This window comes from Panthera onca, chromosome A3 (genome assembly GCF_046562875.1).
Source record: "Panthera onca isolate mPanOnc1 chromosome A3, mPanOnc1 haplotype 2, whole genome shotgun sequence".
Lineage (NCBI taxonomy): Eukaryota > Metazoa > Chordata > Mammalia > Carnivora > Felidae > Panthera > Panthera onca.
Genome location: NC_138341.1, coordinates 29,352,381 through 29,362,475, shown reverse-complemented (window position 1 = coordinate 29,362,475; position 10,095 = coordinate 29,352,381). Strand labels below are relative to the sequence as shown.

Here is a 10,095-nt window from a genome sequence, read left to right as displayed (position 1 = left end):
TCACAGCAGTTTGGGTCACATATGGTGTGCACACACTTGGAGGGAAACCAACTAGCAACAGGGTTATCTTCAAGGCAAGACCAAGGAGGGGCTCAACAAGTGAGCCTGGGCACTAGCCACTCCCCATACTATGATGACATGATAATGACAGGAAGTGTGGCCTGATATAGTTCCAGCAGGAGCCTGGAGAGAGTAAAGAAAGAGAACAAAGGAGGGAGATGTTTGGAGTTCAGCAAAAGCACATGACTCCAAGCTGGTGTTCTGACATTATCCAGGTATTACAGTCTTGTCACCTCATTCTGATTTTGGTCAAAATCCGTACTAAATTAGAAATCATGTCATTGTGAAACCAGGTGGCTCACTAATTTACTAGTCAACGTGACTGAACGGAGTCAGCCTTGAATGAGAGAATGGGGATGTGTGACTCTCCTGGAAGCCTGGAGAGGGGATTTGCCTCACAGAAGCCAGAAGAGCCTACTGCTTAACTCCCTGCTCTAACTCAGAGTCCAGGAGTTACTAAAACTTCTCTATCTGAAGAGGTGGGGAAAGGTGATCAGCAGATGGGCAGAGAGGAAGGTATGAGAGGCTGAGGTGACGTAGGTTGGGGAAAGAGATTCAGTCCCAAATACGAGTAAAGAGAGTCACTGGATTGGAATGAGGCAGAACAAACAAGGAGAAGAGGCAGAAAGGGATGATTCAGAAAATCTTTGAGGCCGAAAGGAAGGGAGCTGAGAGATCCATTGACCTTAAATTTCTCTAAAACTGTTGATGTGGGTAAAAGTTTAAGAAGCTGGAAAGAACTAAAAAGGTTTCAACTGTTCCTGTGGGGCATTCAGTTAAGTGGGTGGATTACTGGGTGGGTTACTGGGACTCATGAGCAAGAGCTTAGGGGTAGAAAATGCTAGTCAGGAGAGCTGAAGGAATGGATGGTGGCCAGGAAGGGCCAAAAAATGGAAGAAGGTAAAGGGCTGGATGTCTGAAGGATGGGCTCAGTTACAGTCAGAATGGGACAGCAAGGAAAAGATGGAAGGACTGCATTCCACAATGCAAATCAACATTAGAAATCTATGTTGTACTTCTTCAGCTGGGTCAAGAGCTCCTTGAGTTCTCTCAGTGACTGCTGCCATCAAGAGGAAGTGCAAAAAAAGGTGGAAGCAGAAATTCAAATGTTGAAACAGCTGTCCAATAGAAATATAAGGTGGATCTATCTTGTAAGTACTTAAACATTTTTTTTAATATCCATAATAAAAAAGAAAGAAGACTTAATAGGTTTTATTTAGCCCAAGGTATCTAAAACATTATCAATTCAGCTCTTAATCAGCATAAAAGTTACGAATGAGATAATTCACATTATTTTTCCTACAAAGTCTTTCGGATCTTGTGTGTATCAATCGCTGTCATCACATCTCAACTTGGATGCTAAATTTTTATCAGAAATATTTGACCTCTACGGAGATTTCATTTAATTCACTGCTGAGAAAGTAGATTCACGTACCCAGGTTGTTTCAAACCCAATTACATTTTGGAGAGTTTTAAAGTTTAAATTTATGTTAACTAAAATGCAATAAACAATTCAGGCTCTGAATCACAAAGCCGTATTCAAGTGCTCAGCAGCCACATGTGGCCAGTGGCTGTGGTATTGGACAGTGCCTGCATATTTGCCAACTGCTAATATCATTAAGCAGCTATTGATCGCTCCTGGGGTTTATGTACTGTTTTATGGAGATTAAGAGGTGAGAACTGGACACTGCCCTTTGGAAGATAAAACCACGAATGCATGAGAGTATGGGCATCTGATTCTCCTAGTCTGGGAAAGTGCCAGGAGACAAAGACCGGCATTGTCATAACCAGCCATGAAGAGAGTTACCATGTTTTCTCTCACATACAGAGGATTTATAAAGCTCACCTCTCTTCTAAAAGTATATCCCTGCCTTAAGCATAAAATGCAAATGAGGATAACTGTATTATCAAATGGCTCACTCTATTTTCCAAGTCCTTTTGCTAGACCAGGCCATTGATGAGAGGCTTCTTAGAATTACCTTCCATTTTCCTTACTTGAAAAAATATTTGACTCTTGTTCTTGCACCAATTAGTAAGCTTGGATAAAAGGAATTGGTGTAAAGGAGAGAGATCTGCATTGTTGTTAGTGTGATTTATGCTGCCTGCTCTGTATCACCTGTATATGGCTCATAATCAATTTGCACATAAAGTTGATTGAGCTCTATGGGAATAGTTAGATGAAAGAAACTCTGTAAATGCCAGGTATTTATTATGTTCATTACGGTCATATAATGTGGTAATAACAGAAATGTTACAATTGATTTAATGGCGCTCTGTACTTTGAAGCACATCTTTAGAATTATTATTGTAAACTTACTTCTTGAATTTTTATATGATTTCATGCCTGCTGTTTCATCTATGAGCTTTCTTGTATAGTGACCAGATGCTGAGTAGATTTAGTTGCTTTCAGAGGTATATCATGGTGTCCTACACACACGACTTGCAAAGAACAACTGCATATATTGTCTGATAATAGTTTGTGCAGTAGAAAGGACTGTGTGATCAGTCCTATTTTAGAGACAAGAAAAGTGAGGTGCAGAGATACGTAGTTTAAGATTACATAATTAGTAAATGGCTGTGTGAAGACCAGTACTCATCCCTACGCTCACCTTTTTCAGTGTTTTTGTTTTATTGTTTTCCATTTTTATGGAGGAATACCAACATATATCACTATATAAGGTGAAGGCCTGCAGCACGGGGGTTCAATTTACATCTATTCTGAGATAATCACCATGATAGGTTCAACCAGCATTCACCTTCCCATACAGATACAACAAGAAGGAAAGAAAAAAGAGAAAAAATATCTCCTTGGGATGGGGACTCAGGAGTCAATCTCTTAACAACTGTCCTATCACATGGCAGAGCTGACTGTAGTCATCATGTTGTACATCACATCCCTAGTACTCAGTCATCTTACAACTCAAGTTTAGTATTTATCCTTTTTTCCACAAATTCGCAATATCTAAGTTATGTGTTAATGAGTAATGTTCCGGAAAAGCAGTATAAAAGAATAGCTAACACACAGGCTTGGAGTTGTCATGGCCCCTGTTCAGATCCCACTCTGCCACACACTACTACCTACTGGTACTGCCAGAGCCCTGGTTTCTTCACTCATGAAAGGGGAAATAGTAAAAATTAAATGAGATTTTTGTTTAACATTGAGAGTATTGCCCAATCTTGATTTTAGGTGAAGAATATGAATCTTTACAATGGCTTATTACATAAATAACATGGAGATATTAATATTAGGTAGAATACCACAGTGACCTCAATGGCTATGCCACCTGAACACTTCTCTCTATCAACCACATCCCAAGCCACTGGGCCACTTACCCCCTACCTCCCGACCCCATTAGTCTCTTTTCAAAGCTTTGAACCTACTAAGCGCTTTTCCCTCCACAGAACCTTTCTAGACACTGGTCCTTCTGCCCAGGATATTGTCGAATAGGCTCCTTTCTGGGTCCTTCCTTCCTTCCTTCCTGTCTCAGGTTCAAAGTCACCACCTCACAGAGTCCTTTCATGACTGCCCTATCTAAGGAGACTACCTTCATCCCCAGCTATCTCCTATTGCTGGTCTCTCTGCTCCTTCACAGCTAATCTTGCACTTTGTCATTAAATTTTATTATTTATTGAATGCCACTCGCTTGTCCACATAAGATTTGCCCAGAAATATTCTGAGAACTGTATGTAGTGTGCATCTGTGTTTGAATATATGTATATCCACTTAGAATTTTGCTTTAATAAGCTACCATTTTACTGTGGACATTTTTCAGGTCATTAAAAATGTGGTTATGACCTAGCTTTTAATGTTTGTATATTATTTGGTCACATGGATCATTTATTTAACTACTTATTTAACTCTTACTACATATCTTCATGTTTTAAAACCTATTTTAAGAAGCATTGCTATGAATATGTTTGTACAGATGTCTCCATTTACATCTTTGATTATTTTTTTAGGATGCACTATGGGAAGGTGGACTTACAGGGTTAAAGACTGGCTACCTATTGCCACATTTCTTTCTGGAGAAATTATAATAACGTATATTCTTGTGACAGTGTTTGAAAATACCTGTCTTACATACAGTGAAGAACAACGAACTTTATTCTTCATCAATAATGCCATTTTATAGGCAACAAATAACATTTCTTAAAAAATTTTTTTTAATGTTTATTTTTGAGAGAGAGAGAGAGAGCCAGGGAGGGGCAGAGAGAGAGAGAGAGAGAGAGAGAGAGGCAGAATCTGAAGCAGGCTCCAGGCTCTAAGCTGTGAGCACAGAGCCCTACACAGGGCTCGAACTCACAAGCCGTGAGATCATGACCTGAGCCGATGTCAGACGCTTAACCAACTGAACTACCCAGGCACCCCTGCAACAAATAACATTTCTTATTTAACTTGCATTAACTTGCTTAATCAGAAGTAATCATATTTGTATGTTTATTAGATATTTGTATTTCTTCTATCAGTGGGCTTTGGCTCACTTTCTTATTTTGGTTTTACGTTTATAAAGTCAATTTTATATTAATATTAGCCAGTTGTCCACATTATTGCAGATATTTTTCCAATTGCTTGATTTTTACATTCGTCTATATTTTAACTTTTTTTTAAGTTTGTTTTTTGAGAGACAGAGAGAGAGAGAAAGAGAGAGACAGAAGAGAGTCAGCGAGAGAGAAGAGCGAGAGCGACAGCGAGAGAGAAGAGCGGAGAGCGAGACAGAGACACAGAATTAGTGAGGGAGGGGCAGAGAGAGAGAGAGAGAGAGAGAGAGAGAGAGAGAGAGAGAATCCCAAGTCTCTGAACTGTCAGTGCAGAGCCTGATGTGGAGTTTGAGCTCACAAACTGTGAGATCATGACCTGAGCCCAAATCAAGAGTCAGATGCTTAACCTACTAAACCACCTAGGCATCCCTAAATTTGTTTATATTTTTGATGGATAGGCCTTTGGAATTTCTGTACAGTCAAACTGACTGGACTTTTTATGGTCTTTTCACTTCCTATGTATTTAGAAGGTCCTTACAAATGACTGAATCAGTTAAATATCATTTTTCTTGGACATATTTTACTTTTTTGCCACTTGTGATTAAACTCTTTAGGTATTCTAAAATATATCCTGAGGTATGGTATCATAGGATATATTCTAATTTGTCTTTTCTTAAAAATAGAAAATAACTCTGTATTTTCCAAAAAATCTATTTCCTCCTCATTGGTTTATGATGTTTTACCACACATCCTGTTCTCATCATGTATACAGGATGGCCAGGTGGAAACTTAACACTGGTGCCTTTTTTTCTATAACTACTTTAGGTTTCAATCATTCTTAAATATCTAGTAGGACGATTTTCCCCTCTCAACTTTCCTTTCTCAAAAAATTTTCACCTGTTATTACTTGTTCATTCTTGCAGATAAAGAGCCATCTTGTCCACTCTGGTTAGCTGGATAACGTCCCTCAAAGATATCCAGGCCCTAATCCTTGTAATCAGTGAATGCTACCTTATACAGAAAAAGGGTCTTTGCAGTTATAATTAAATCAAGGGCCTGGAGAAGGGTCCTTCTGGATTATCTAGGCAAGCTCTAGAGGTCGTCACAAGAGCTTAACAGGGAGGCAGAGGGAGATTTGACTATAGAGAAGAAAGCCATGTGATGCTGGAGCAGAGACAAATTTGAAGATTTATGCTCCTGGCTTTGAAGATAAAGCAAGGGGCCATGAGCCACGGAACGCAAGGAACACAGCTCTGGAAGCTGGAAACAGCAACTCTTCCCTAGATCCTCTCAAGGGACAAGGTCTTGCCAACACCTTGAGTTCAGCCCAGTGAAACAGATTTTGGACTTCTACCTCTCCAACTGTGTAAGAATCAATATATGTTCTTTTAAACCAACAAGTTTGTGGTAATTAATTACAGCAGCCATAGGGAACTAATATACCAATTTAATAAAAAAATGTTCATGAGATATTTTTGAATTTTATTAATGCCATTCATTAATATGTGAAGAATTGACATATTTAAATATTCAATGTTTCCTTCCAAGAAAGTGTATATTTTACTTTTGATTAAAATTGTGTAGCTTTTTGAGAAATTTCTTGCACTAGTATTTTCCAATGAAAGAGTTTTCATTTTTCAGAGAATCAGGAGAATGGTTTTTATAAAGCGACTGTACAGAGCATTCCTCTGTAAACATAAGCACAGAGGGAATAGGAGTGCCATTAAGATTGGCAGGAGTTGGGCATAACAGGTCAACTTCAATAATATTATATAAGGAGAAACAATTTGGTTCTTTAAAAGAGGTTAGCATAAAGGGATAAACTTACAATTTCCCCCAAGTTATTTTATTCTTTTGAAAGTCTCTTCTGTGAGCAAATTTTGTTCATTATATGATTACAGATGATGAATAAATGGAAATATAAAGCTGCATTATCTCTCTAAAGTACAATTTCTACAACACTGCATTAGAGTATACCCTAAGTAGTTCTTAAAGACTGAAATCATGTTTTTCACAAAAGACCTCATAATTCTGAAGTTTCTGGAATTTTATTCACAGGCATTTTCTTTGATAAGCATTTGATATTTTACTGTCCTTATTTTGATAACCAAGTAACTATTACATTAAGAAGTTTTTCATATTTCAGAAATATTTATGGGATGAAATTCTGATATGTCAGAGTGGAGTTAATTACTCACATGTTTTTAATATGACTTACTGAAACACTTTGCTCAGGTAACTTTTTACAGTAGGTGGTTCCAGTAAGTGGACATCAGAATCCTATAAGAAATTAAAAAAAAGTGCAGATGCCTTGGTCTTCCCCAAAATGTCCAGAAGGGAGTAAAAGCATCTGTCATTTTATTTATTTATTATTTATTTATCATATGTTTCTTGATTTCTTGAGAGAGAGAGAGAAGTGAGGGGAGGGGCAGAGAGAGAGAGAGAGAGGGAGAGACACAGAATTCAAAGCAGGCTTCAGGCTTGGAGTTGTCAGCACAGAGCCCGATGTGGGGGTCAGACTCAAGAACCATGAGATCATGACTTGAGCTGAAGGCAGGTGCTTAACCCACTAAGCCCCCCAGGTGCCCCTGCATTTCTTTTTAAAAAGCTCTAAAGATGATTCAGGTGTGCCCAGAAGTCTCCTCACTTGGGGTTATTCAGTAAACTCTCAGGACTTAGAGATTTCCTGAATTCTCAAGCACTCCCAAAGGCCAGTTGAGATGTCACTGAGGTCACTGTGTGAATGGTCTCATTCTCTTTGAGCTAAGGATCTAGTCCCTCTTCTACACCCAGCAGTATCTCCCAGAGTTTTCTTCTCTATATAGTAAATCTCACTAAGAGTCAGAAAGGGCAACTTAAAATAATCAATTTTACTTTATTTTATGGGGAAATTCTTAGGATAGTGCAGCATTTGTGAATCCAGGATTGAAAGTCCTCCAGTATATCTTTTTCAAATGGCAAGGGTATATCGATTCAGGTTTATGATAATATTGTGAATATACATTTATGGGAAAATGAAAGATATTCTAAAATTTTTGAGGGAAGGAAGTAGGTCATCCTTTATGACTTTCTAATCCTGAATAGTCAAGGAACTATTTGAACACAGCTTTCTTCTTACAGACTTTTAAATACTCAATTTTACCCAATGGTGACCTTTCTTGTTTCCAGTTGTGAGACATTTGCAATCATTTTGGTACCTGAATATTACAGTTTTTATTGTGCTTCAAATGTTGCATTAATTTTTGTTTTTTCCCTCCCTCAACAGGTATGAGGCTGTTAAGGGCTGGGAACTTTAGTACCTTCTGCAGTGCTAAAAATATTGTCAAGTATGTTTTAAGTCTATGAAATTCATATATTATTACATCGAACAAAATAAAAACATTTTTCTTGGGGCACCTGGGTGGTTCAGTTGGTTAAGTGTCTGACTCTTGATTTCAGCTCAGGTCATGATCTCACACTTCCTGGGATCCAGACCCACATTGGGCTCTACACTGGCAGTGCGGAGCCTGCTTGGGATTCTCTCTCCCTGTTCTCTGCCCCTCCCCGGCTTGTGCTCTCTCTCAAAATAAGTAAATGAACTTTAGAAAGCAACAACAAAGATACAGATTTTATCAGTGTCAACTAGCCAAACCTCACTTACCTAGTTTTTTCCCTTAATAGTTAGAAATTTTAAGCAGACTAAACAAGGTGACCACTTTCTTGATAGTCAGTGCTCACAACAGGATTGCCAGTTGGGTAGTTTAAATACGTGCCTTCTTAACGAGAATTCATTTCAAAAGCTACTGGATTCCTCTGTAAACAGCAAAACCAAACTTTTTAGCTATAGTGTGCTTTGGTGTGTATGTTTATATTCTTACATCTGTGTTTTGTTTACATGTGTGTGGGGATATGAGGAGAGAAACTTTCTATACTGTAATTATCAAAGCAATTATTAGCTGGGAAATATGCAATAGGTATGTGATTCAAGATAATTCAAATCCATTATTAGCCAAGACAATTAAAATGTCTTAACTTTGATTAACACAACAGCAATGCATCACCTGTGTGAATGATTTCTTGGCAACACTGGCTGAATTTAATATTTATCATAAATACAGTGTTTGTTAAAGAAATGGCATCGTAAATGCTTTCTTCCACCCTTATGAAAGTGAAATTAAAATGCCTTTACAGGGTACAGCATCCTTCTCATTAAACTTCACAGAAGGGCTCAGTGAAAATAGGATTTCAACACAAGTTTCTTCCCCCTTATCTTTCTTTCCAGCTGTTCTGATTCTCCTAAAAATCAACTTCTGTTGGTGGTTTCTGTTAATAGGTAATAAGACCGGTGATTTAAATCACTGATTATTCTCTTTCGGCTTTCAAACTGTTCTAGCATGCTTCTAGTTAGAATAATGATGGCAGTGATAAGTCCATGTGAGAGGATGGTAATTTTATACATTAATGCTCACTGAGCTTCTTAGGTTTACATTAGCTTTTGCAATAATAAAGAAGTTCTAATGGTAGAAGAAATACTTATGAATATCTGAAATATAGATGTGCCCTCTAGCAAAATTAGAGATCTACACAAGACTTGTTAGGGTTCGTTTTGCTGCAACAAAACACCTATTTCCAGCACTGGTAATTGGCTAACTGAGATTACTCTGGTGTATGTGTATTCAGTTCTCAAAATGTTGTATTTTGATCAGTTCCACGAGCTGTGTCTTAAGAGACCTTCAAGGGAAATTCACTTCTACTTATAAGACAAATTTGAAATAATTTCCTTCCACGGCTGCACAAGTGCACACAGACGTGCTTATATTTACAACGTGTGTCCGCAGAGTCTCCGTGACCTGGTGACATGTCTGGTAACAACTCTGACACAGAAGAAGATGGATACTTTTTAATTGGGAGTAGCTACACTTTCAAATTCTTTAGCAAACCATTACTTAGCATAAAGTCACTTTGGAATCAATTAAATATGAACCTTTGTCACATCGGTATTCATTGAAAAGCACTTAGGTGATTAAAGACCCTTGGCCCCTAAATATTTGACGACGTACCAGCACCAGCCATTTAAAAAACCTTATTAGCTCTTTACACTTCCGGGGATGGCAGCGTGAAAAAGTACAACAAAATGAGAGGAAACATAATTGCCTCCAAATGAATGTGCCCTCAGTATGGCCATGGCTGGAACTATTCTGAGCTGCTACTCTTCTCATCAGCTCCCTACGTCTCTCACTAACTTCTGAGCCTTCTGAACTCTCTGCTTCTGTAGTGCAATATTTTTTTCCATAACAATGCAAAATTTAAAAAATGAATGAACTTTTAAATTTGCATTATCCAAGTGAGACTGGGTTAAAATATACATTTAGCAAATGTAGCAAATTTCAGCATGTTTAATATTTCAAAAAATGCCTTTAAATTTTTTTAATGTTTATTTACTAAAGATTTTAAGATTTATTTGAGACACACACACACACACACACACACACACACACACACACCCAGAGTGTGTGAGCAGGGGCGGGGCAGAGAGGGAGACAAAGAATCCAAAGCAGGCTCTAGGCTGTGAGCTGT

The 10,095-nt window shown here is 38.1% G+C and overlaps 1 long non-coding RNA gene across 2 annotated transcripts; it reads left to right on the top strand.

The window, feature by feature from the left end:
• Nucleotides 1–200: 200 nt before the first annotated feature.
• Nucleotides 201–5,939, top strand: LOC132687659 (uncharacterized). Of its 2 annotated transcripts, none has more exons than XR_009614217.3 (4): nt 201–275; nt 354–549; nt 1,085–1,211; nt 5,463–5,939. It is a non-coding gene; the product is annotated as an uncharacterized LOC132687659 (long non-coding RNA). The 2 variants fall into 2 exon arrangements; XR_009614218.3 differs by lacking the exon at nt 5,463–5,939 and adding an exon at nt 4,021–4,153.
• Nucleotides 5,940–10,095: the final 4,156 nt, after the last annotated feature.